General features: G+C 32.9%; 1 protein-coding gene across 30 annotated transcripts in view; it reads left to right on the top strand.

The window, feature by feature from the left end:
- The window catches only part of Fut9 (fucosyltransferase 9), a 220,917-nt gene that overhangs the window by 65,203 nt on the left and 132,398 nt on the right, over window positions 1-23,316 (top strand). For 13 of the 30 annotated variants that reach the window (XM_074077936.1, XM_074077933.1, XM_074077918.1 and 10 more), the window contains 2 exons: window positions 1,457-1,574; window positions 9,739-9,828. The exons of 5 other annotated variants lie outside the window; for them this stretch is intronic. The gene's annotated coding sequence lies outside the window, so the exon portion shown is untranslated. Of the gene's footprint in view, window positions 1-1,456; window positions 1,575-6,668; window positions 6,790-9,735; window positions 9,829-23,316 lie in introns of all 30 variants that reach the window. 12 more of the 30 variants (XM_074077960.1, XM_074077950.1, XM_074077944.1 and 9 more) reach the window with 4 other exon arrangements.

Here is a 23,316-nt window from a genome sequence, read left to right as displayed (position 1 = left end):
TGGGAAGATAAGACACTCTTGTCTCCTTTTTCACATTAGAGGAAATGGTATCAGTTTTTCCCCATTTAATATGATGTTAGCTATGTGTTGTATATAGCCTTTTTTTGTGTTGAAGTATGTTCTTTTTATTTCTAGTTTCTTCAGAGATTTTACCATAAAAGAATGTTGAATTTTGTCAAAAGTTTTTTTCTCCATCTATTGAGATGATCATAGGGTTTTTGTCTTGCTTTTGTTTAAATGATATATTACATTTATTGATTTGCATATGTTGAACCATCCCTACATCCTTGGAATAAAGCTGACTTAATCGTGGTGTATGATCTTTTTGATGTGTTGTTGAAGTTTGCTAGTATTTTATTGAGAATGTTTACATCTATGATCATTAAAGAGATTGGTCTATAATTCTTTCTTTCTGTCTGGTTGCATCCTTGTCCAATTTTGAAATGAGTGTAATCCTAGTTTCATAAATAAGTTTTGTTGTGTTCCTTTCCTTTCTATTTCATGTATAAGTTTGAGGAGTGTAGGCATTAGTTTTTTAAAGTTCTGATAGAATTCAGCAGTGAATCCACAGGGTCGTGGGCTTTTCTTTGTCGGGAAACTCTTTATTACGCTTCAGTCTCATTGTTTGTGATTATCTAATTAGGTGGTTTATATTGTCTTGGTTCAATTGTCACTGTCCAATTGTATCTCAATTTTTTTTCATTTTTTCTAGATTTGCTAGTTTGCAGTGCAACATTAGGTTGTCTATAGATATCTTTCTGTGTTTTTAATGTAGGCACTCACAGACATTATCTTTCCTTTTAGCACTGACTTTGCTGTATCCTGTAGGTTTTCGTAGGTTGTGTTTTCAATTTAATTAAGAACTTTTTTACTTCTTCCCTCATTTCTTCAATAATCCACTGGTCACTTAACAACATGTTGCTAGTCCACATGTGTTTGAATATTTCCATAGTTTCTTTTATGATGAGTTTTACTTCTATTCCATTGTTATCTGATAGGTTCCATGGAGGTATTTCAATTTTCATATATTTGTAAAAACTTTCTTTGTGTCCAAAAATGTGATATATTTTGAAAAAAGTTCCCTAGGCTGTTGAGAAAAATATGTATTGTGCTATTGCTGGATAAAATACTCTGTAGATATCTTTTAAGTTCACTTGGAATATGGTGTCATTTAATTCTGAGGGCTTCTTTTTGTTGTTTCTGGATTATCTATCTATTGGTGACAATGAGGTATTGAAGTCTCCCACAATCATTGTGTTGGGGTATATCTCTATTTTGAAGTCTTGTACTGTTTACTTAATGAACTTGGGCACACAAAATTAGGCACACATATAGTATCAATTATTATTTCCTCTTGTTGTATTATTCCTTTTATCAGTATGGAGTGATCTTTTTGGTGTTCATTTGGAAATTCTTCTTCCACCTTTTCACCTAAGACAATGTTTGCTTTTTTCAGTGAGATGCATTTCCTGTAGGTATCAAATCATCAGTTCCCCCTTTTTGATCCAGCTCATGTATCAATGTCTTTTGATGGAGGAGTTGAGACCATTAACGTTCAATGTTAATATTGAAAGGTATGTGGTAATTCCTGCCATTTTGTTGCCGTGTATGTGTGCATGTGTGTGTGTTTGTGTGTATATGCATTTGTGTATATGTGTTTGTGTGTGTGTTTGTGTTTATGTGTGTTTGATTCTTTTGTACTCTTCACTTATCTATTCATCTGGTGAGCTTTATTTTTTTCATATTTTCATGACTATGTTTAACTTCATCTACTGTGTGCAACATTCCTTTTAGTATGTTCTGAAGCATTGGTTATGAATTGCTTTACTTTCTGTTTATTGTGGAAGGATTTATTTCTCCTTCAATTATGAGTGATACAGGGATCAAGATTTGAAATTATTTCTGTCATTCACCTATTCCAGTCTTCAGGAAAGGCTTTCAAATAATTATTTACTTGATTTAAGGAGCTTTTTTTTTTCCCAGAGCTTCAATTTGTTTTTCATTTTGTGTGTGTGTGTTTTACGCTCTCTATATCTCTATTGAATTCCCCTCTCATGTCTTCTATTGGCTTCCTTATCTCATTTAGCTGTTCATTTGTATCCTCCTTGAGTTTATTCAGGTGTTTTATCCTCTTTGAGTTCATTTAGTTGTTTCTTTGCATTCTCTTTGAATTTATTTAGCTATTTATTCATATTCTCTTTGATTTCATTGACTTAATTTTCTATGGCTCCTTTCATCTTATTAATCATTGTGTCATCATTCTTTTGATCTCAGAAATTGAGATTTCATCTCCTTCACTATTCATCAGATTCTTTGTTGTGTGATTATTTTTTTTTGACCCTTTGAGAAGCCACATTCCCCTGCCTTTTATATTTCTTCTGCCTCTATTTTAAGATTTGCTCATCTGTAATCAATTAGTGGTTGGGTGTTTTAGGTACCTAAGGTCTTTCCCTTGAATTAATTTCTATGCTCTGGCAAGGCTTGTTATTGAGTAGGTTCTTGCTTTGTTTCTGACCACAACCTGGAGGTAGCAATAAAAAATTTACCAATTCAATACCAAACCAAGTATTTACATGAGCTAGTATATTATTGGTGATATTATTTATATACAGTAGGGAGTAGGAAAAATAAAACAGTTGCATAGATGTTAAAACTTATGTAATAAAAATAATTGGTATGGGGAGGAGATAAGGAAGAAGAGAAAAAGAGGTATGAAGTGTGAGAACTGCAGGCAAAAAGGCCCTTGTGAGTAGAGATACAGTTCAATTGCTGTAGAGAAAGGTATTATTGTGAGGCACTGAAGAAAGATAAAATGGTTAAGAAGTAGAATAAGCCAAGATTTGAATGGTTTTCAGTGAAGAGATAGGAAAAGCAAAGGAAAAAAAGAGAAGAAAACACAATTTTTTTAAAAAGAAAAGTAATAAAATGGAAAACAAATGATAAAGAAGAAAAATGGCAATATAAGGAACATGTAAACTCAAGCTTCATTTTTTTAAGTCAGTATTTATTCCTTATTTAGAAGAAGAGTGGATGTCTCCTGTGCTTTATCAGTACAGTGGATGCTCATCTCCAGGTATATGAGTTAGCCATTATGTGTTGGTTATTGGTTCTCCAAGCACAGCTAGGGTGATAGAAAGGACTCTGCTGCTTTCAGAGTCTGAGTTTTTCTCTGTTCAGGGAATTCAATGGCTGTGCATTTGGGGAGTGAAAGTCCTGTCACTTGTGTATATGCATACATTGCTGGATTGGGCAGTAGGTTAATGGATCTAGCTAGGTGGCTAGCTAGCCTAGATGTCTTCTTTGTTTGGAGATAGAGACCCAGATGCCAAGATCTAGCAGGCTGACCTGCTTGCTCCCCACTTCTCCTTTGGGTAGAGATGCTGGGGGTGAATGGCTTTATCCCTCTCCTGCCAGGAGAGTATGGGTGAGGAGTTCAGATTCATCCTGCTTAGCTACTAGATTTCTTGAGGGTCAAATGGATAATTTCCCACATGCTAAGCTGAACTGTGTGGTATCCCTCAAGCCTGAAAGTATTTGCAGGCTTATCTCTCTGGTATCAAAGGAAATCAGGTCTTCAGTCGGCTACTAACTTGTACTCAGGCAAGGCTTTTAGCCAAGCCATGTCATTGTTTTGGATGCAGAGTGGTCCTTGTTTGCAGAAAGCAGCTCAGTTCCAGACAGAAAAATAATAACAATAAAAACAACTAACAGGTGTGGGCAGAAGAAGGAGCAGGTCTGGGTTCACAGCAATGTGCCTGTGGTGAATTTGTGCTTTTAGAGGCTTAGTTAGAAGTTGATAATTTTAGATTCCTGGTCCCTGAGTACTTCTCTTTCTGGGTTTTTGCTCTTACATTTCTGGAGTACATTCTACATCAATGTTTTGAAAGAATGCATGAAAATACATTTTGAGTTCTTATTTGTATGATACTAATTTTATCCATATTCTAACATCCCACTAAACTTAATAATTTGAAAGTTTGAAGAATTTCCCACTGACAGTCATGTCTTTTGATGTAATCTACCCCACACTCATCTTATACCTTTATTATATAGACATTCGTTTGTGGAGTTCTAAAATTTTAAGGTGATTTCTTTATGAAAGTCATGAATTTTGTATCAATGAATGTTTGAAGTTGTGCCCTTAATTATTTTTGTTTTTTTAAATAATTTTTAAATTATTTCTTCTGTGTTCTATTACTGGAATACTGGTGAAACAGAAAATGGACCTTCACAATTGACCCTAGTTGTTTCATTTTTTTCATTGCAACTTTTCTTTCTTTCATTTTTATTCTATATTCTCTCCATTTTCTTTTCCCAAGTCTTCAACTGAAATTTTAATTATGGCTGTATTTTCAAGACCTTTGTCTTGATCTTTGGCTGCTCTAGCTTTGTATCATTCTGGTTTTGTTTGGAAGCTACTTCTTTTTTTATATGTGTTTTTTCCTTTATTGTTGTGCTGGGTGGGAGTACATTGAGGCACTTACAAAGGTTCTTACAATGTATCAAATATACCATATTTGGATTCACCCCCTCCACCTGCTCGCTCTCCTTTATCCCCCTCCCCTAACTCTAAGATATTCACTGTACTTTTTCTCTCCTGAATTTTTTCATTGTGCTTGTCTTGATACTGTTACATACTAGAGATTTAACCAACTATCTCATGATCTTTATGCATTCACAGTTGACAGTAACATGAAACAAAGTTAATTGAAGCTTTGCATATGGTAGAACTTGGCAGATGTGTTTCATTCACATTGATTAATCACTGAATTGATCTTTTCATTGTTAAACACCAATATTAAGCTTCATTTCTTTGCCCCTACTATCAACTGTTCACTTTCTGAAAAGAAGTCCTCTCAATCTGTTTCCTTCAAGATCTATCCATGTGGCTGGAATTATGGGATTCAAGAGTTCTATCATTCACTGTATTTAGCTCTGATTTACACCTCCTTTCTTCACAATTCTCTTTCTTCTGTTCAGACCACTCTCACTTCTTTGCCCTAATAATAGTTGGCTTATTTTTAAAGGCAGGGAAGGAGGACTAGAAAGGGCCATGCATTGTTTGAACCAAAACAATTTTCAAATCTCCTTCTGAGCTTTACTAGGGTACTGTGTCTTCTTGTAATTCTTCTTCTGTGTAAGATTTTATATGGAGGTTAAAATCAGCTGCTACTCTTCTATTTGCTTCTGGTTCCTCCTAAAATTGTTGAAATCTCAGCTACTGAGATATTTCTGTTTCCCATTCCCCTGGAGTATCTAAAAACTTTCTATTCCTGTAAAGTTACTTTGGTGGGTTTATTGAAAGAAAAGTGCAGAAATCAATCCACCATTTTCATGGAATATTACTTTATTAATTTTCCAAATATTACCATAATCAGTTTGCCTTAAAATATATACAGGTGAAATTCTTCTGAAGACAAATTCTGTTGTTCCACAATCTATTTCTACTACCTCATTCAGAAAAAGAAAATCAGAACTGTAATATTCTGTCCATAACCTATGACAAAGCATTAAGACCTGCATCACAATATGACATTAGCTATGGAGTAAGGTCCATTGTGTGACAATGATGTATCTGAACATTTTACAAAAAACTGCTTGCTAAATTTAATGACCTCTGAGAAAATGAGAGTCCGTTCTGGGTCAAACAAAAATGGGTTCAGCTGAAAAGTAATGGAGAAAATACAGAATCTCACCAAAACAATATCCTTGTCTTTTTCACATGAAAGAATGTATCTGTCAATGTTATTGTTTGTAATTAAGGAAAGTGGAATAAATCGAGGCAATTAATACCAAAAGAAACACAAATCCATACATATTTACAGCTCTGGACTGTTTATGGAATTGTATTTAAACAAGCTATGATGAATAAAATCTTCATTGAGCAAATATTCAACATTTTATTTATACTGGTTACTGTGATCTATTTCTCAGTTGGTCTCACAAATAAAGTTTAATTGTGTTTCTAAGACAAAAGCCAGAAAGAATGACTTAATACGCTTAAAATGGTTATGTGTAAGAGAATATATATCTATAAGTAACACTCTCAGTACATACTAGAATCTAGATGAATTGACCTTAAATAAGAGCAGTGAAGAAATCAATGAAATGAAATTTTCCCATGCATTTTTCAATGCCTAAGGTAATCTAGTGAAAGAATAAAGGACTGAATTGTGCAAAACATATAACAGACATTATCTACATATATATTAAATGTGTGCACATATACTTAGCCGGTTTTAAAAATGAAATTTAAATAAACTATTTCAAATAAAACATTATATTGAGAAAGTTACTACTTAAACATTCCAATAAGTATCAGAAAGGAAATAACGTATATATTCAATCTTTAATAGTAGAAAAACCATGCCTTGACTATATATCTTTTCCTCTTTCAATCCACATTTTTTTATGATGTGGTTACATCCAATTCCATGGTTCGAAATCAATATCATCTACAATATTCTCCCTAATCCTTGGTTCCAGTTACCCATGGTCTTCTACAGGACAGAAACATTAAATAGAAAATTCCAGAAATAAGTTTTAAATTGCATGCTTTTCTAAGTGCTGAGATGTCTTTCTCCATCCTACCCAGGACAAGAAACATCCTTATGGTCAGTGTGTTCAAGCTGTTCACACTGACTTTGTAAACTTCTCTGTTCCCAAAGATCTGGCAGTGTTGCTGCTTGTCCTCAAGCAACCCTCATTTTGTTTAATAATAACCCCAAAAGACAACAGAAGCATTGCTGGCAATTTGGATATGCCAAAGAAAAGTCATAAAGTGAAAAGGTAAAAATCCAATAAGGTATTTTGAGAAAGAGAGTGGGAAAGATAAAACATTCACGTGTTTTATTATAGCATATTTTTGGAGTTGTTCTGCTTTGTTATTAGTCACCACCATTAAACTTTTACCATGCCTAATTTATAAATTATGCTTTAGGAATGTGTTTGTATACAAAGGCCATAATATGTATAGGGTTCTGTCTGTGGTTTCAAGCACTAACGGGACTGTAGAATAAAGGAGGACTACTGTACATGCTCTTGACTTTTAAATTTGCATTACCACCACTGACATGTCTCCTTACCTCAAAACTCATACATCCAACTAGCAACTGAACATCCTCTTGGACATGTCTATTATAATCTCAAAATAACACACCCAGATCAGAAATCATATTTCAATGACAAACATATTCCTTATTTGAATAACCAGCAGCAACATGTATACTGCATTTGTAAGCCAAAATCTAACCATTCCCTTAATGTTTTTGAACTGTTTTTGATTTGCACATAAAATTTGGATCTATTATGAGTTACGATGTGATGTTTTGATTCAGCCATATTTTGGAGGATGATCTGCTCAGGGTAATTAACATATACATTACTTTAAAGTTTTACCATTTCTTTGTAGTGAGTACATGCAAGATCCTCTCAGATTATTCTGAGATATATGATACATTATTATTGATTATACTCATCTGGCTGTCTCATAGAACACCAGAACTTGTTCTATCAAACAGTAACATTGTACTCATTGAACAACTTCTCCTCTTTCTCCCTTCACTTTGCTGTGCTCATTCTCTGGTAACTACTATTCTACTCTCAACTTCAATGAAAACAACTTTTTAGATTCTATATATGTAAGATCATATGGTATTTGTCTTTCTGTGCCTAACTTACCTTACTTTATATAATGTTCTATCAATGTTGCAAACAACAGGATTTCATGATTTTTATGACTGAATGGTATTTCAATATGTTTGTTATTCATTTGAGTATTGATGGACATGTAGGTTGATTCCATATCCTGGTTATTGTGAATAATGCTATAATAAGTATGGGAATTCAGGTATCTTCTCTACATAGTAATTTAATTTCCTTTAGCTATATAACTAGGAGTGATATGGCCAGATCGTATAGCAGTTCTATTTTTAGTTTTGTTTTTCTCCTTTTTTTTTTTTTGAGGAAACTCCATACACTTTTCCATAATGGCAGCACTAATTTATATTCCTATCATAGCATATAAAATTCCCCCTTTTCCACATCCTCACCAGAATTTCCTGCTTTTATCTTTTTTAGAGATAGCCATTCTCACTGGAATGGGGTGGCATTTCATTGCAGTTTTGATTTCCATTTCCCCAGTGGTTAGTAATGTTGAGCATTTTTTCCCTGTAATCTGTAGGCCATTTGTGTATCTTTTTTGGAGAAATGTCTGTTCAGATCTATAGCCCATTTTTATTTGGATTATTTGAGAGTTTGCAATTGAATTTTTTAGTTCTTTATGTATTCTATATGTTAAGCTTTTCAGATTCATAGTAAATATTTAATCCTATCTTGTAGGTTGCTCCCTTTCTCTGTTGACTGTTTTGACTGCTGTGCAGAAGTTTTCTTAATTTGATGTAATTGCACTGAGTTTTGCTTTTTTGTCTGTGTATTTGGGGTCATATCTGAGGGATTCATTCCTAAAGTTACCTTTTCACTCATGTGCACATGCAAGTTTGCATATAGTCTAATCAGGAATAACACCATCACATGTATTAAATCTGTCCATTCTCTCCACCCCACTGTAAACTCCTGGTTAAACTATAGTTTTATATTTATTCTGTGTCAAGATATGTAGAACATCTAATGATGTATATTTATGCAATGTACGTTTAAAGTTTAAAAAACACTGTTCAAAGGCCATTGTATTTCAGACATAGAACAATATCAATATTTTGAGGCCCCTTGAATGCTCTTTTTGATCAAATTGCCCTCTTATTCTTCCAGAGGTTCACGTGCTAATAGTATTCCTTCTTACATCTTTTATTCTATTTAATATAGTATATTATTTTTATGGTTTTTGAACTTTCCCAAAACATAGTTGCATGGTATATATTCTTCTACAGTTTGCTTCTTTCCACATCTTGTTTGTGAGCTGTCTATGCCACTGTTTATTATTGTATACTTCATTACTGCGGCATTATTCATTATCACTAGCATTTTAATTTTGCCTATCTGAGGAGTAAAAGAAGGAATTTCTTCATTATGTTAAATTTGCATTTTCCTGATTAATTATGCAGTTGAGCATCTTTTCTTATATTTAATGTTCATTGTGTTCTGTCTTCTCTGAAATGTGCATGTGGTTATTTTAGCTTCTTTTTTATTAACATATAATTATTTTTGTAGGAATTTTATATTCTCAACATTATTACCTTTTGTCCAATATGCTTTCATAAATATTTTTTTCCAGTTGTCTTTTTACTCTACAGTATATTCTAATAACATATTTAAATTTTTAGTTAAGTAGAGCCTGTCAGTATTTCCCCTTTGTGTTTGGACTTTTTCAGTCCAGAACCTTGAAGCCCAGAGATATTCTTCCATATTTTCATCTTAAACTTGTAAAGTTTCAGTTAAAATTTTTAAATATTTAATAGCCCTTAAAATAAGTTTTGTTAGTGACATATGTAAAGATTTAATTTCCTTTGATTCATATATATATGTATATATTAAATTGTATATATTAAGTGTTTCATCTTAACATTTCCATACATACATATAATGTAGTTTGATAATATTCACTCCTTTCTACTTTCTTATTCCCCTCCTCACTACCTCTCTTCTCTTCCTCCTCTACCTCCCTAGTAGTTCCCCTCTTATTTTCATGTCCTTAGTTCATTTGCTTTAATTTGATTTCAAATAGTTACCCTATCCCAGCACAATTCCTTAAGTAATTTACTCTCTCCTATTGACCAGCAGAGAACAAATCAAGTTTCCATACTTGTGCAGCTGAATTTTTAAATTGCATAAGCTGTTTGCCTATCTCAAACACCATGCTGTCTGAATTATGTAAGTATAACTTTATAATTTGTTTTTGATATTTTATAAAGCAATGTTTCATCACCTGATGTTTCTTGTAGAAAGTCTTATTTATTATCCTTTCTTTATTTTTCTATGCATATTTTAGAATTAGTTTTCAATTTTCTTTAAAATCTCCAATGTAAAAAATATATCAAATTTAGCCACTATATTTTTAAGAAAATTGTATCTTTCCTATATTCAGTCTTCCCATTCAAAAACATGCTATAGTTCTCATCAATGAGATTCTTTTAGTGTATTTTTATACAGCTGTATAATTTTCTCCAAAAATGCTTCAAATATTTTAACCAGTGCATTTATTTGCTGTTTTGATGTGTTTTGTTTCTTTGCTTCTAAATGCTTACTGTTCTTGATTGCATTAACTATGAAGGACTTTTTGTTTGCATAGTCTGCAATGGTATTAGAAATTAAAATTCTTCCAATATTTAGTAAATACAATATTATAGAAGCTTTTACACTTGTTTCTTTGTTACTATTTTGTCTCCCTAGAGTTCATTCTACTCATTATTAACAGTCTGAAATTTTTCTATTTCCTATTTTTTGATGCATTTCTGATCTGTCTTCTATGACCAGAACTTGATTCTTAGAGCAGTAAGTGTAACTTTCCTGATCAACACCCTATTACCAATTTCTAAAACAAACCGGCACTAAAATATTAAATGAATGACTAGATGAGCCATTTATATTGTTACTATTTCAAAATGTGTGGTCCAGACAAATGCTCCTTCCCTCTCAGGAATAGATTGTTTTGGCTATTAATTGCCTAGCATAGTTTAAAATCATGAAACTGCAAACCAATGACTGTGAGTACCACATAAAATGAAAGGAACTGATGACCATTGTTTTTCCTAATCTCTGAATGTGCTAACTTACAAATTGTTATTGAATACAGTGTAGAATAATACTGTTGATCACAGGTCACCCAGCTCCACTTTTCATCCAGTGCATCTTTGAGTGTTCACATGAATTCTACTCAAAACCCTTCAGCAATGGGCAGCATAATCTCTCCTTATATTTCCATTCCATTTTCAAGTGGCTCTAATCATATTTGAGTTCTTCTACTTCTCTTGACTCACCATTCAGTTCTCTGAGCTCTGACACCCAGATCTTCAAGGAAAAATGACAGAAAGAAATTTAACCTCTTTGAGCATAATAGCTCTTCAAATATTTTAAGTAATCTATTAGATGTAATAGATTGTTTTATTTAATCTAAATGACACTTTATGTTCATGCACACATTCTTTTGGTAACTTCTCCTTGGTTTTCTACTATGTGCTAAGCATAACAAAGGTAAGAATTACTAATTTGAGAAAACATATCCTTCACAGTTATTATGTGATAATTCTCAAAACTAAGCAGTAACCTTTCAGAAGATACTTGTCTATTGAACAAGTGGTGGAGATTTTGAGTTTTGTATTCTGGCTGCAATGATGGAGTTGGGACCGCTTCTATATTTAAGAAAAAAGTGCTTAGCAACCATGAAAAATTTAAAAAGAAAACCAAAGTTTAATCAGACTGTTTGCAAGATGCTATCTCTCCATTTCCTTTGAACTGCCGAAATAATTTTGGGATGATTCTCCAAAGAATTTCATGAAGAAGAGAAAAAAAGTTCCTAAATTTCCTGGAAAGACCATCTGGCATATTTTATAAGTGCTATGTATTATTTAAAGCTATAGACTTTGCTCTCTAAGAAGAAGGATTTTTTTATAAAGATCACAAACCAAAATTACTCCAAACTTCACTTTCAATTTTGCTCCTAATCATTCTTATCAATAAAATACAGATATATGCATATATACCTAAACTTTCCAGGTTCATCCCTAAATGTATCATGGTTTGAGCATAGTTGATTTACCTTAGAGTTAAATACTTTTTTTTCAAAATATAGACAAAGCTAACTGAGTAAGAATCAGTGGATGGGACTTTGAACTGCAAGCCACAGAAATGATTATGAAGCCTCAGGTACTGGTAGTTGCATTTCTCAGGAACCATCACACACTGTGGTCAATAAGCTCAGCAAAGTTCTGGTCACTGCTCCCTTGTATCCTTCCATCACTCTAATGCCTGATATACTTCCTTGATGTATGTGTATCCTTTAAAAATATATATGTGTGCCTCATTTTAATTAATTTACATACAGGATGTTATAATACAATAAGTGTTATTTTGTTTACTTTCTTGATTTCCAAATACTATCTAAGTAGTTAAATGAATGTAAACTTTTCCCCAGGTGGCTATTTGAAAGGATTTACTAGACTCCACAGATCATATTCACTTTAAACCTTTACTTAAATGCAACACAAACCATGTAATAAAAGAAACAGAGTTCAATCAAGGATGGAAATTCCCAGAGACATTCCAGATGCAAGGCACATAGTTGGGAGAACTCAAAGGATGTCTTAGTTCATTCCATACTAACAAATCCACCTTAACTATGTAATTTATGAACAATGAAAATTTATTTCTCACAGTCCAGATGATGGGAAATCCAAGATTAAGATTCCAAAAGTTTTAAAGTCTGATGAAGACCCTTTACCTCATAGGTAGTTCCTTCTATCTGTAACACATGTGGGAAAAAATACCTACCTCTCTGTTTTCTTATTTATAAAGACAGTAATTCCATTCCTGAAGGCCCCAGTCATCATTCAAAGTCCCTACCTTTTATTACATTGGGGGTCAGTATTTCTACGTATGAATTTTGAAGTAATGCAATCATTAAAACCATATAAAATTAGTTTCAAGAGAAGTCTTTTTATGTCTCTTTCGTCAAATGAGTAAGACAAATGTATAAAACCCAGGTGGGTGAATTGCAAACATCAGGAAAAAACTGACTCTAGAGTCCTCAATACATAATAAATTCCACTGTTCTTTCTTGGTCAAGAGTCAGACAGAACCCAAAGCACAAGTGCCCCAGAAATAAGGATAGATTTTTTTCATTGCAGTTATAATTTACCTCCATGTTTATATTTATAATATATATTATGTAGAAGAATAGTTCACTGGTGCTTATTGCTTTTTAATAACTCTTGGTTATAGCTACTTACTTTTTAGTTGATCCCCTAGAGATGGATTCTGAGACTGCCTCAGTTTCCAACTAGTACAAACAACACTGTGATGCATATAATCATGAATGTTCTCTTGTGGGCCTATGTGACAGTTTCCTTGGAAACTCAAATGTAGAATTGCTGTGTTATTTATCATCCCCACTGAACTAATTTTGAGAATGAAAAAGGCATTATTAATAATTACCCTGTAAGAACAGCATTTATTCAGGACTTGGACAATCAAGTCATAAGGTCCTCTGAATGATGGATCCCACATATATATTTGATATACAAGATTGTTCTCCACACAGCACAAAGGCACCTGTCTGCACACTTCTTTGCCAACTTTATGTATTTAGATTTCTTTTTTTTTTGCATTTAATCTTTTTTTTATTATTGTTGTGCTATGGGTACATTGTGCCATTTACGAAAGTTCTTATAATATATCAAATATGTCATAGCTGAATTCACCCCTCCATCATTCTAGTTTTTCATTCTGACATGAGCAATCCCATTCAATAGCATGTATTTTCACATTTTTTTCTAGTGATACAGTCTTTTTTTTTTATTCAAATCTTCAGCTCATTTTCCTATTATAAACATGAATTGATGTTCAGCTTTATATATGGCAATTATTTTCCTCTATTTGTCACTTATCCATTAATGTTGTCTTTTACCAGGAATTCTTAATTTCAATACAATGAATCAGTTTTTCCAGTTTTGAGCTGCATTATGTGTAACTTAAGACTTGTATCTCCATCTTAAAGTCACAAAAATATTCTTCTGTTAGCTGTATGGTTTCCCTTTCATAATTAGGAATATAACCTAGCTACACTGTAATTTTATGATTAATATGAAATAGGAACACAGTATTATCACTTTCTCCATGTCCAAATCTCAGACTGACCACAGAGTTCTTCACTTTGTTTATGGCCCTTAACTGCAACAAAGAATTTGTTATTTACCAAGAGCTTTTGCATTTTTGGACTAGTTAGGCTAATTAGTGTTTTCCTCTGCTTGACATTTCTTTTAGTCCTTATACTGAAAGAACAGACTGTAAGCAGTCAGTTATTAAAGACACATGATGCCATCAGGACCCTGCTGTCATGGAGAATAGGTTTTCCAAAATCCAGTAATGTGCAGCCTGCCAGTTTTTGGTTAGCACCTGTGCCTCCAGCATAACTGGCAGAAGGACACATGCCATCTGAACACATGGAGTACTAAAAGAAGACAAAAATTATGCATGTAGGTGAAGAATGGTTCTTAGCTTTTGCTCTTCCTGTGATTCTAGGTTTTTATTTTTTAATCTAAACCTTTGTTCTTAAGATGGAGAGAAAGACACTCTGTAGATAAAAAAGTAAAGGGTTACCTTATTTTATAATTGAATATTTTGTCATCTGTTGTATCTCTCTTATTAGCTTACTAGCTAAAATTCTTTTTTTGTTATTTTAAGATTTATAGTATGTATTTTTAACTTATTGCTGTCAACTTTCAATGATATGAAACATTGTAGCAGTGGACTTCCATTTTCCCATAAACCTTTGTGCTATTGTTGCTGTATATTTGACTCCAACATATGTTATAAATCCACAATCTATTATGGTTTTTATTTGTTTTATTCTAAACAGTAAATTTTCTTGCACAGGTATTGAAATGAAGAGGAAATGCTTTTATATTTAACTACATATTTACCATTTCCAGTGTTCTTTATTCCTAAAGGTAGACTCACACATTTCCACTTGGGATCATTTTTCTTCTGATGATCTTCCTTTAATACATCTTGTGATAGAGACTTCCAGATGCTAGTATCTTTTACCTTTTATGTGTCTGAGAGTCTTTTCTTTTGTTTTGTTTTAATTTCTCAGACATTTTCCCTGACCATAGAATTTTGGTTTTCATACTTTAAACATGTTTCCCGATTGTTGCTTGGTTTCCATTGTGTTGATATTTGTTCTCTCTACATACCTGTTTTTATTTGACTGCTTTTTAAATGTTCTCATTTCATTTTAATCAAGTTAATTATGATATGTTGTGATATGGTTTCCTTAATGTTTCTTATTTATTAGAGTTTGTCAACCTTCTTGGTTCTGTAACTTTACAGCTTTCATCAAATGTAAAAAATTTTCATCATTGTTTACTCAAATTTGCTTCTGTCTTCCTCCTCACTTTCACTCATTTATGGACTTCTAATTACATGTATGATGTGTGGTTCAAAGTTTCCCCAGAGCTATATGATAGCTTGTGCATTGTTTTCTCTTTATGTTCCATGTTAGACAAGTGCTACTGTCATAGCTTCAATTTTACTAGGTTCCTGTGTAGTGTCTGAGATATGGTTAATCTCACTTCATGCATCTTTTATTTTAGAAATTGTAAGTTTATCTGTAGAATTTCATATGACTCTTTAAAAATATCCTCTATAATCTCAGTACTTCTTGACAATATAGACATCTAATTTTTCTGATGTCTTGCATCACTGGTTATTTTTTATTAGAAAGCAAATGTTGTGAATTTTACCTGGTTGGATGCTGGATATTTTTGTACATTTACCATTTTCTAAGCTTTTTCAGGGACAGTAAAATTACTCGTAAACATTCTTCCCTCTCAAGGATTGCCTTTAGATTTTACTAGGTAAGACCACAGCAGACTTTATTCAAGGACTAATTTTGCAACTAATCATTTTCTGAATGTTCTTAATTTCCCATGAAATATGATACTTTTTCATTCCACTACAAATAGTTCCTGGCCAATTGTAGGATTTTTTGATCATTATCTTGCTGACTTTTAGGTGATTCTTTGCTCTACAATGGATAGCTTCTTCATACTCATTTGCTGACTGATACACAACAGAAACCCAAACAGAACTTCATACACATATCCAGAAATTTTCCATGGAGCTTTCTTTGAGATGCTCTCCCATGAGAGCTCTAATCTGTTGGCCTTCCTGAACTCCTAACTCTCAGATCTCCATTTAATCAGTCTCCTTCTAGGTTCACCTTCCCTGTGCTATAGCCTAAAATGTCTCATTTAGCAGTGGTCCTGGGACCTCACGCATCTTATTCCCTACATCCTTCTCTCAGAGATGGCTGTCCTGAGCTACCTGATAGCCAGTCGAAAACTATCATTTGAGTTTTGTTGTCATTGTTTGCATTACAAGCTTAATAGAATTATGTAATGAGATTTTAGAAGGTAAATCTGGTTCATTTTCCTGCATTTTGGCTGTTTTATCAATAGACCCAAAGGCTTATCACAGAAAGTGAGGTAGGTGATCTGAGCTGTCAGCATGTCACTTTTCTATCCATTAATTTCCATAAAACAATGATCTACCAACCTAACAGAGAATCAAAGCTATGAGCAGAGAGGAGGAATCATAACAGTAAGATTCCAACTTTTAAGGGGTGGCATCTAAATTCATCCTAAGTGGCACCACCTTGTCAGTGCAAGGTAATAAAATTTAAAGTAGAAATTTTTGTGTGTACAATGATGAACATTTATTAATCATAGAATAAACCACCCACTGAGAAAATAATCAGAAAGTTGCACATTTCTGAAAAGACAGTGCAAAACATAATTCTATTGCATAGAAAGTTCCACAAAGCCCTAAACACATGAGGAAATATAAACACACCTCTTTACAGAATTTTGAAAAAAAGACAAAAGGTAAAGATAAAGTATGTGAAACACAATTTAAATATTATGGTCTAAGGACATAGAATTTATATCCTTGAATAATGAGTTAATGTTATTTTTAAGTATTTATGGAAGAAATGTACAATTCTCATTGAACTATAAACAAATGTAGGTCAGTAAATTCTAACAAACCTTCATATGCATTTTTTCTGACGACAACCAATATAATTAGAGACACAAATATTATACCTTTGGAAAAAATGTGAAAAGTCAATTACTTCTGAATTAAGGAAAAAGTATATACTTAAAATATTTTGATCTGAATAACTGAATTATTTTTTTAAAAAACTCGGTGTTTCAGTTTAAATGATATTTAGATGGATACCATCCAACCAACACTAGACTATGATTATATTTTAGGAAAAAATCAGAAAAAGTTACTCAATTTCATAGCTGAGAGGAAATAATAAAGTCAGTTTAAGGTGTATAATAAAATAAGTGATAAAATGAAAACAAAAAATCAAATCTTGAAGGTCAGGCATGGTGGTTCATGCCTGCAATCACATCTACTCAGGAGGCAGAGATCAGGAAGATCACCATCCAGACCAGTTCAGGCAAAATGTTAGCAAGACTCCATCTCAGCAAACAAGCTGAGCATGGTTGTTCATGCTTGTTATCCCAGTTAGATGGAAGGCAATATGTAGGAGACTTGTGGTCTGAAGCAGGTCCAAATAAAAGCTGAAAAATAGTAAAAAAAAAAAAAAAAGAGCTGGGAGATTGGCTCAAGCAGTTAGAATGCTGACCTAGTAAGGAAATTTGAACAACAGTAATAATTTAAAAATCACAAAAATATAGCTGTAATAGATAATTTTTAAATTGTAGGTACATTATGAGATGATCAATTTAGGAGAGAAGTTTGGGTAAGATGTAACTTCACCAATTGAAAGACCACCTGACCTAATATATTACTGCTGATATAATGTAATAAGAAATTCACAGCATTATCTCTGTTGTGGCACCATAAATACTGAACTTGAATTTTTAATATTTTACCATGAGAACTCAAACATAGAACTTGGGTCAAAAAATTGACATTTTGAACACAGTATGTAAATTTATTTTGTAAAACAGAGAAGGAAAATCCCAGAAAAGCAACATGATCATTCTAGGTTAAAGAAAACTGAAGAATTTTTCAGCCAGTAGCAATGTATGAATTCTAATTATATCCCAGATCAAAAAAAATATTTTGCTGTACACTAGTATCTCACATCTATAATTCTAGCTACTTGAGAGGCTGAGATCTGGAAGATTGTTGGTCAAGGTTAGCCCAGGCAAATAAGTTTCATAGGATACCATCTCCAAAATAACCAAAACAAAATGGACTGGAGGTGTGGCTCAAGTGGTTGAGTGCCTGCTTTGCAAGCATGAAGCCCTGAGTTTGAGTACCAGTCCCACCAAAATAAATAATTTTTAAACACATTTTAGATATAATTGGAAAAATTCTATGTTTTCCATATTATGTTTGTGATTGTTATTATTTTGGTTTTATAGTCATGTAACAGAATATTCTTTTTCTTTGGATATTCATTTTGAAATATTTAACTGAGAAGTATCATAATATACTGAACATACTTTCTGATAATTAAAGAAAGAGGGAAAGAGAACTTGTATGTATGACATGTTAACAGTTGATGAAGGTAAGTACAGAGTATGCAGATGGTGTTTGTAATAAGGCTTCAATCTTTCTATCAATTTGAAAATATTACAAATAAAATGTTGGTAGAGAGGGGTCTCAGCAAGATCAGATGGTTTTAAAATCAAGTTTTATTAAATCTTTAAGACTTTTTGGTTGAGAAAATATTTTGAGAGATAAAGGTCCCAGCTAATTTTATTACATAAGCATGACCTTCAAATTAAATCAAATCAAGAAAGTTTAAGAAGTTCAAATTTTATTTTGCTATTATAAACATGAATATAGAAATGATATTTGATAAATATTGCCAAATTATAACAAGTGGTGCAATAAAGTATAATATATTTTGGCCAAGTACAGTTTTTCCTAAAGAGGTGATACTTTTTCAACTGTAAAAGTGTGATTGACACATTTATCAAATAAACATTTAGATTAAAATATTGGAGTTGTTTCCAAAATTTTCTTACTATGTAGTATTAGGCAGCAAATAAAATGAATGAGGTAGATCTGTATGCATCTTCATGGTTTTATCTCAGAAACATAATTTGAGTAAACCAATCACAAAATAATTCTTCATATTCAATACCACATATGTGAGATTCCAAACTAAAAAAAACCATATCATGATTTTGAATATATATTCTTAGCAATAATATAAACTCATGAATGTTGAGAGTCTGACTCTTGCTTAAAATAGCTCAGTGACTACCTGTAACTACCAAGATGAATATCTGAATCTTTGCTCTAGACTCTAACGCTATGCAAGACCTGGTTTCTAGAATTGTTACACTTACAGCTTCTGCACTCCAGTCTTACCTGGATTCATTTGTGCATTGAATGTGTCATGCTACAACTCACTATGGAGCTTTTTACTTCAATTCCCTCCTACTAGAATATTCTGGTGTCATTCTCACTATTCCTTCTAAATAAGTTATAATGATCTTTCAGTTCTTCTCCCATTCCTCACATATTCAGGAGATGCAAGGTCAGATTTTCCATTTTACTCATGATTCCTTTCAGGGTACCAGCTCAGTTGTTAGTTTTCACTTATTTATGAGGCCACATAATTAATAGCTTTTCTGCTGTGAGGATTGAATCTTCCCCACATAAATTCAGGAAACACATCTATTGTGCTAATCAGTGTATTTTCAGTACCTAATACAGTCCTTGACACATTAAAGGTATTTATCAAATATTTATTAAATTGGTGACTAAATTTCCAATGCCACTTTCTTTTAGAGGATTATTTTATTATGGTCATGATTCTTTCTGATAATTATTCTACACCCTCATTACCTTTCCTACAAGAATAATACAGTCAGATGCGGTTTGAGTATCACTCCCTAGATGAGAGAAGATGATTGATAGCACCTTCTAGAATCATAGGGATTGAATGGAGCACTGCCAAGAAAAGAGGAAAGCATATGCTAATACTGACAATATATGTAAATATATGTTAAGAAGTTGCAGAGAAGAGCTAATAAATTAAGTTGCATTATGAAGTAGTATATTTAACAAAAAGATCTTTCAAATACTAGGATTGAGGTATGTCTTTTTCCATGCATTTATGATTTCTGATTATAGAATCATCACTTTTCCTAAGGAAAGAGTATAATGGCTTCAAAGTGAGTAAATAAGGATATAAAAAAATGATTTTTAGAAAACATTTTAGCAGCTGTTTAATACATTGTGAAAAAAACATATTGCGGGTTCTTTTTTAAACCATTCAATTTAACAACTATTTGTCGACCATCATGTGAGAATAAGATATAGGGGTGTGTGCTGGGAAGCACAAGATTAACAAGAAATAAACTCTGCTTGCAGAGAGTTTTCCAACCAGAGGCAAGAGTCTTGCCAACATAACTATAGTGTGAGATAGAGGGTAATAACTACTTTAATTTCCATGACTTGTGCCTATACAATTCTACCAGGGCTTTACTCTCATTGTCTTCTGCTATGTGACCATTCCTCAAAGGCAGGTATACATTATCATCCCAGTATTTACAAATGAATAGATTAACAGACAGAGGAATTAAGCAATTTACCTAAATTTACACAATTGCAGAGCCCAAGCTAAAATCCAGTTCTGTTTGACTCCCAAGTCCTGGTTTGGAGCACTGTAAGCCAAATATATGAAAGTTTTGGTGGAGCTCGTGAATGAGTCAGAAAAGTATGTCTTTCTTCTCTAAACCATTGTTTACTCAAATGTGATGGTGCACTGTGAAAAAGTTCAAGATCAGAGAAATTTTGGACATGCTGTTGTCATATATTCAAAAAGCTCTGAGAAAGATTTTAGTGAAGAAGAAGATTTTCCACTTCTTAACTCAGCACTTCCTGAGTGGCATTTAAGCAGAGAATTTTTTTTTTTTTTTATGTAACATATTCTGGGAAACTGTTCCAGGCAATAGGGAGGTATAATTTTTTTTTCTTTCTTTCTTGTTTTTCCTTCTAATGTGGATCGGAGTTTCAGGAAGACAATTCAGATTGCCTTCCATGCTTTTTCTCACCCCATCCTTATGCCCAGGTTGTCCTCTTTGCCAGGAACACCAGGTGCTTTCTGTGATATATAATGAATTATTACTTATATACAAGTTCAAATGCCACCTTATCTGGGAAGTCTCCTTCAACCTTTCACCCACACACATACACCTGCACACATGCAAACAAAAGCACATACATACAAAATAATCCCCACATTATTAAGTAATAAAATAATACTAATGGCACTCACTTTTAATGAGCATTTACTGTTTAGACCTGTTTGATACTTTGTAAGTCTAATTTAATGCTTACAATGATTATTTCTTTTTATTACCTGTATGTTTTCCTCATGGTAACATACTATCTCTCTGATCCTCCTTGCAGAAAACTCCTCTAAACAGATAGCTACACTACCTAATTGACTCCCTTATTCAAATCTCTCTCTTGAACAGATCCCAGCCAGTCACGCCACCACTCACTAAAGTTGTTCTGGTCTCAGTCCTCATTTTCCTTGAATTATCAGCAGCATTTGAAAGAAGTTGATTCATCCTTAGAAACTCAAACCATTTTCAGGAAACAACACATTTCTGGTTTTTATTACACATCACCAGGAGCTCCATTTTTGTCTACTTAGCTGCTTCTTTTCATTGCTGCAGCCTCTAAATGTTGGGCTGCCCTAGTCTTTTTTTGATCATCCCATTCACGATTTCATGTTGACCACTGTGGCTAATTGCACTGACCCTTGCACTCGACTGTGTGACTTTGAATATCAGATTAACTACTTAAAGGGACAACCTGGGGCTACTGATCTGTTTCTACCAATCTCTACCTCAGTTTCCTCATCTGTAAAATGCATACAGCATCTATGCATAGAACTATTGGAACATTAAACGAGTTAATATTTATAAAAAAGCAAGGCATAATGTCTGGCACTAAATGTGTTTGTTAATGTATTATCTGTATCCTAATGACTTCTACAGTCTGTTTAGCCTGGCTTTCTGCCATGATCTTGTGTATCATATATCCAACTACCTACACAATGTCTGTACTTCAAAGTCTAATGTACATCACAAATTTATTATGTGCAAAATGGAAATTCTTTATAATCAAATCAAGTGAGCTTAGTCAATGGCAATACATCCCTTAGCAAAGGCTGAGATAGTTGAAGGCATCTTTGACTCCTCTCTCTCACAGCATTCATCGAATCTAAATTTTTCTGCCTGCAAGTTATCCAGAATCTTATTCTTTTTTATGTTAACCATTCTAATTCTTGTTTCAAGATATCAGGATCCTTAACCTCAATTATTTTATTAGCTTTCTTGCTCCACTGAGGACCATATTAACATAAAAGACTAATTATTTAAAAATATAAATCAGATCTTATCTCTCCTCTACTGATAAATTTCTGTGATTTCTTATCTCAGTGATTAATAGCTTGGGTTCTTACAATGGATTGCAAGAATTTACCTAATCATGGTTGATAAGAATGTAAATTAGATCAGTCACTATTTGAAAGAGCATGGAAGTTTCTCGAAAAACTACAAATAGAACTACCTTATCATTCAGTTATCCCAGATCTGGTTATATATCTGAAGGAAATGAAATCGGCACATAAAAAGGAAAACTGTGTGCCCATGTTTATTGTAGCACTATTCATAATAGATAAGTTATAGAATCAGATTAAGCACCTGACAACAGATGAATAAAGAAAATATGGCATATATATATACATTTTTCAAAAGGAAAAATAAAATCCTGTCATTTGCAGGACAATGGTTGGAACTGAAAGACATCATGTTTAGCAAAATAAACCAAAGAATGACAAATACCTCATGTGTTTTCTCATATGATTAAAGCACAATATATGCATGTGGGGAAATGTCATAGTAAAATCTATTAATATGTACAATTACTATGCATTAATAACTGTAATAAAAATAAAGGTAACATTTATTTTTAGGAGAAAATTATGTCCATATAAAGAGACAGAGATGCACAAAATTATGCATACAATTTTAGAAAAGTAACAAAACTTCCAAGTTAACCAACTCTGCACTGGAATGAAAGGAACTCCGGGCCGGGCTTTTGTCATTTCCCTACATTTGTCTGACACATTGGTACTTTAATGAAAGAAAAAAAAAATGACTTCAGATTGAATAACTAGTTATCTTAGATGCTTCTTACTATCTTGTAGATCTTCTCTTTATCTCTCATTTTTTCAATTCTTAATTATAAAGTACAGTTTTCAAAACCTATAACTTCCAGATTACCTCCCCTTCTCATATTCAATATTCTTAATTTAGAATAGAGAAAGTCATACTACTGCCTTTTCCTGCCTTACCCTACTAGACAATGTATAACTCTTGTTATAGTTTAAGATTTTATTATGTTTTATGCAACTTTTCCAACCCTGATCCACAAAGATCTTTCACTTGGCTAAAACCCTAGGTTCGTTTTACCCAAAATATTACTATTTACCTGAAAAAGAATTACCTGACTTTCTCTACTCAATGAGTTTTTAAATCTAACTGTATTCCATTGTCAGTTGCAACTCTGTTAGAAGTTGGCAAGGATCTTTGAAAATTATATTACGTAGTAGTCAGAGCTTCCCAA

Source organism: Castor canadensis, chromosome 1 (assembly GCF_047511655.1).
Source record: "Castor canadensis chromosome 1, mCasCan1.hap1v2, whole genome shotgun sequence".
Lineage (NCBI taxonomy): Eukaryota > Metazoa > Chordata > Mammalia > Rodentia > Castoridae > Castor > Castor canadensis.
This window is presented reverse-complemented; position numbering and strand designations above follow the sequence as displayed.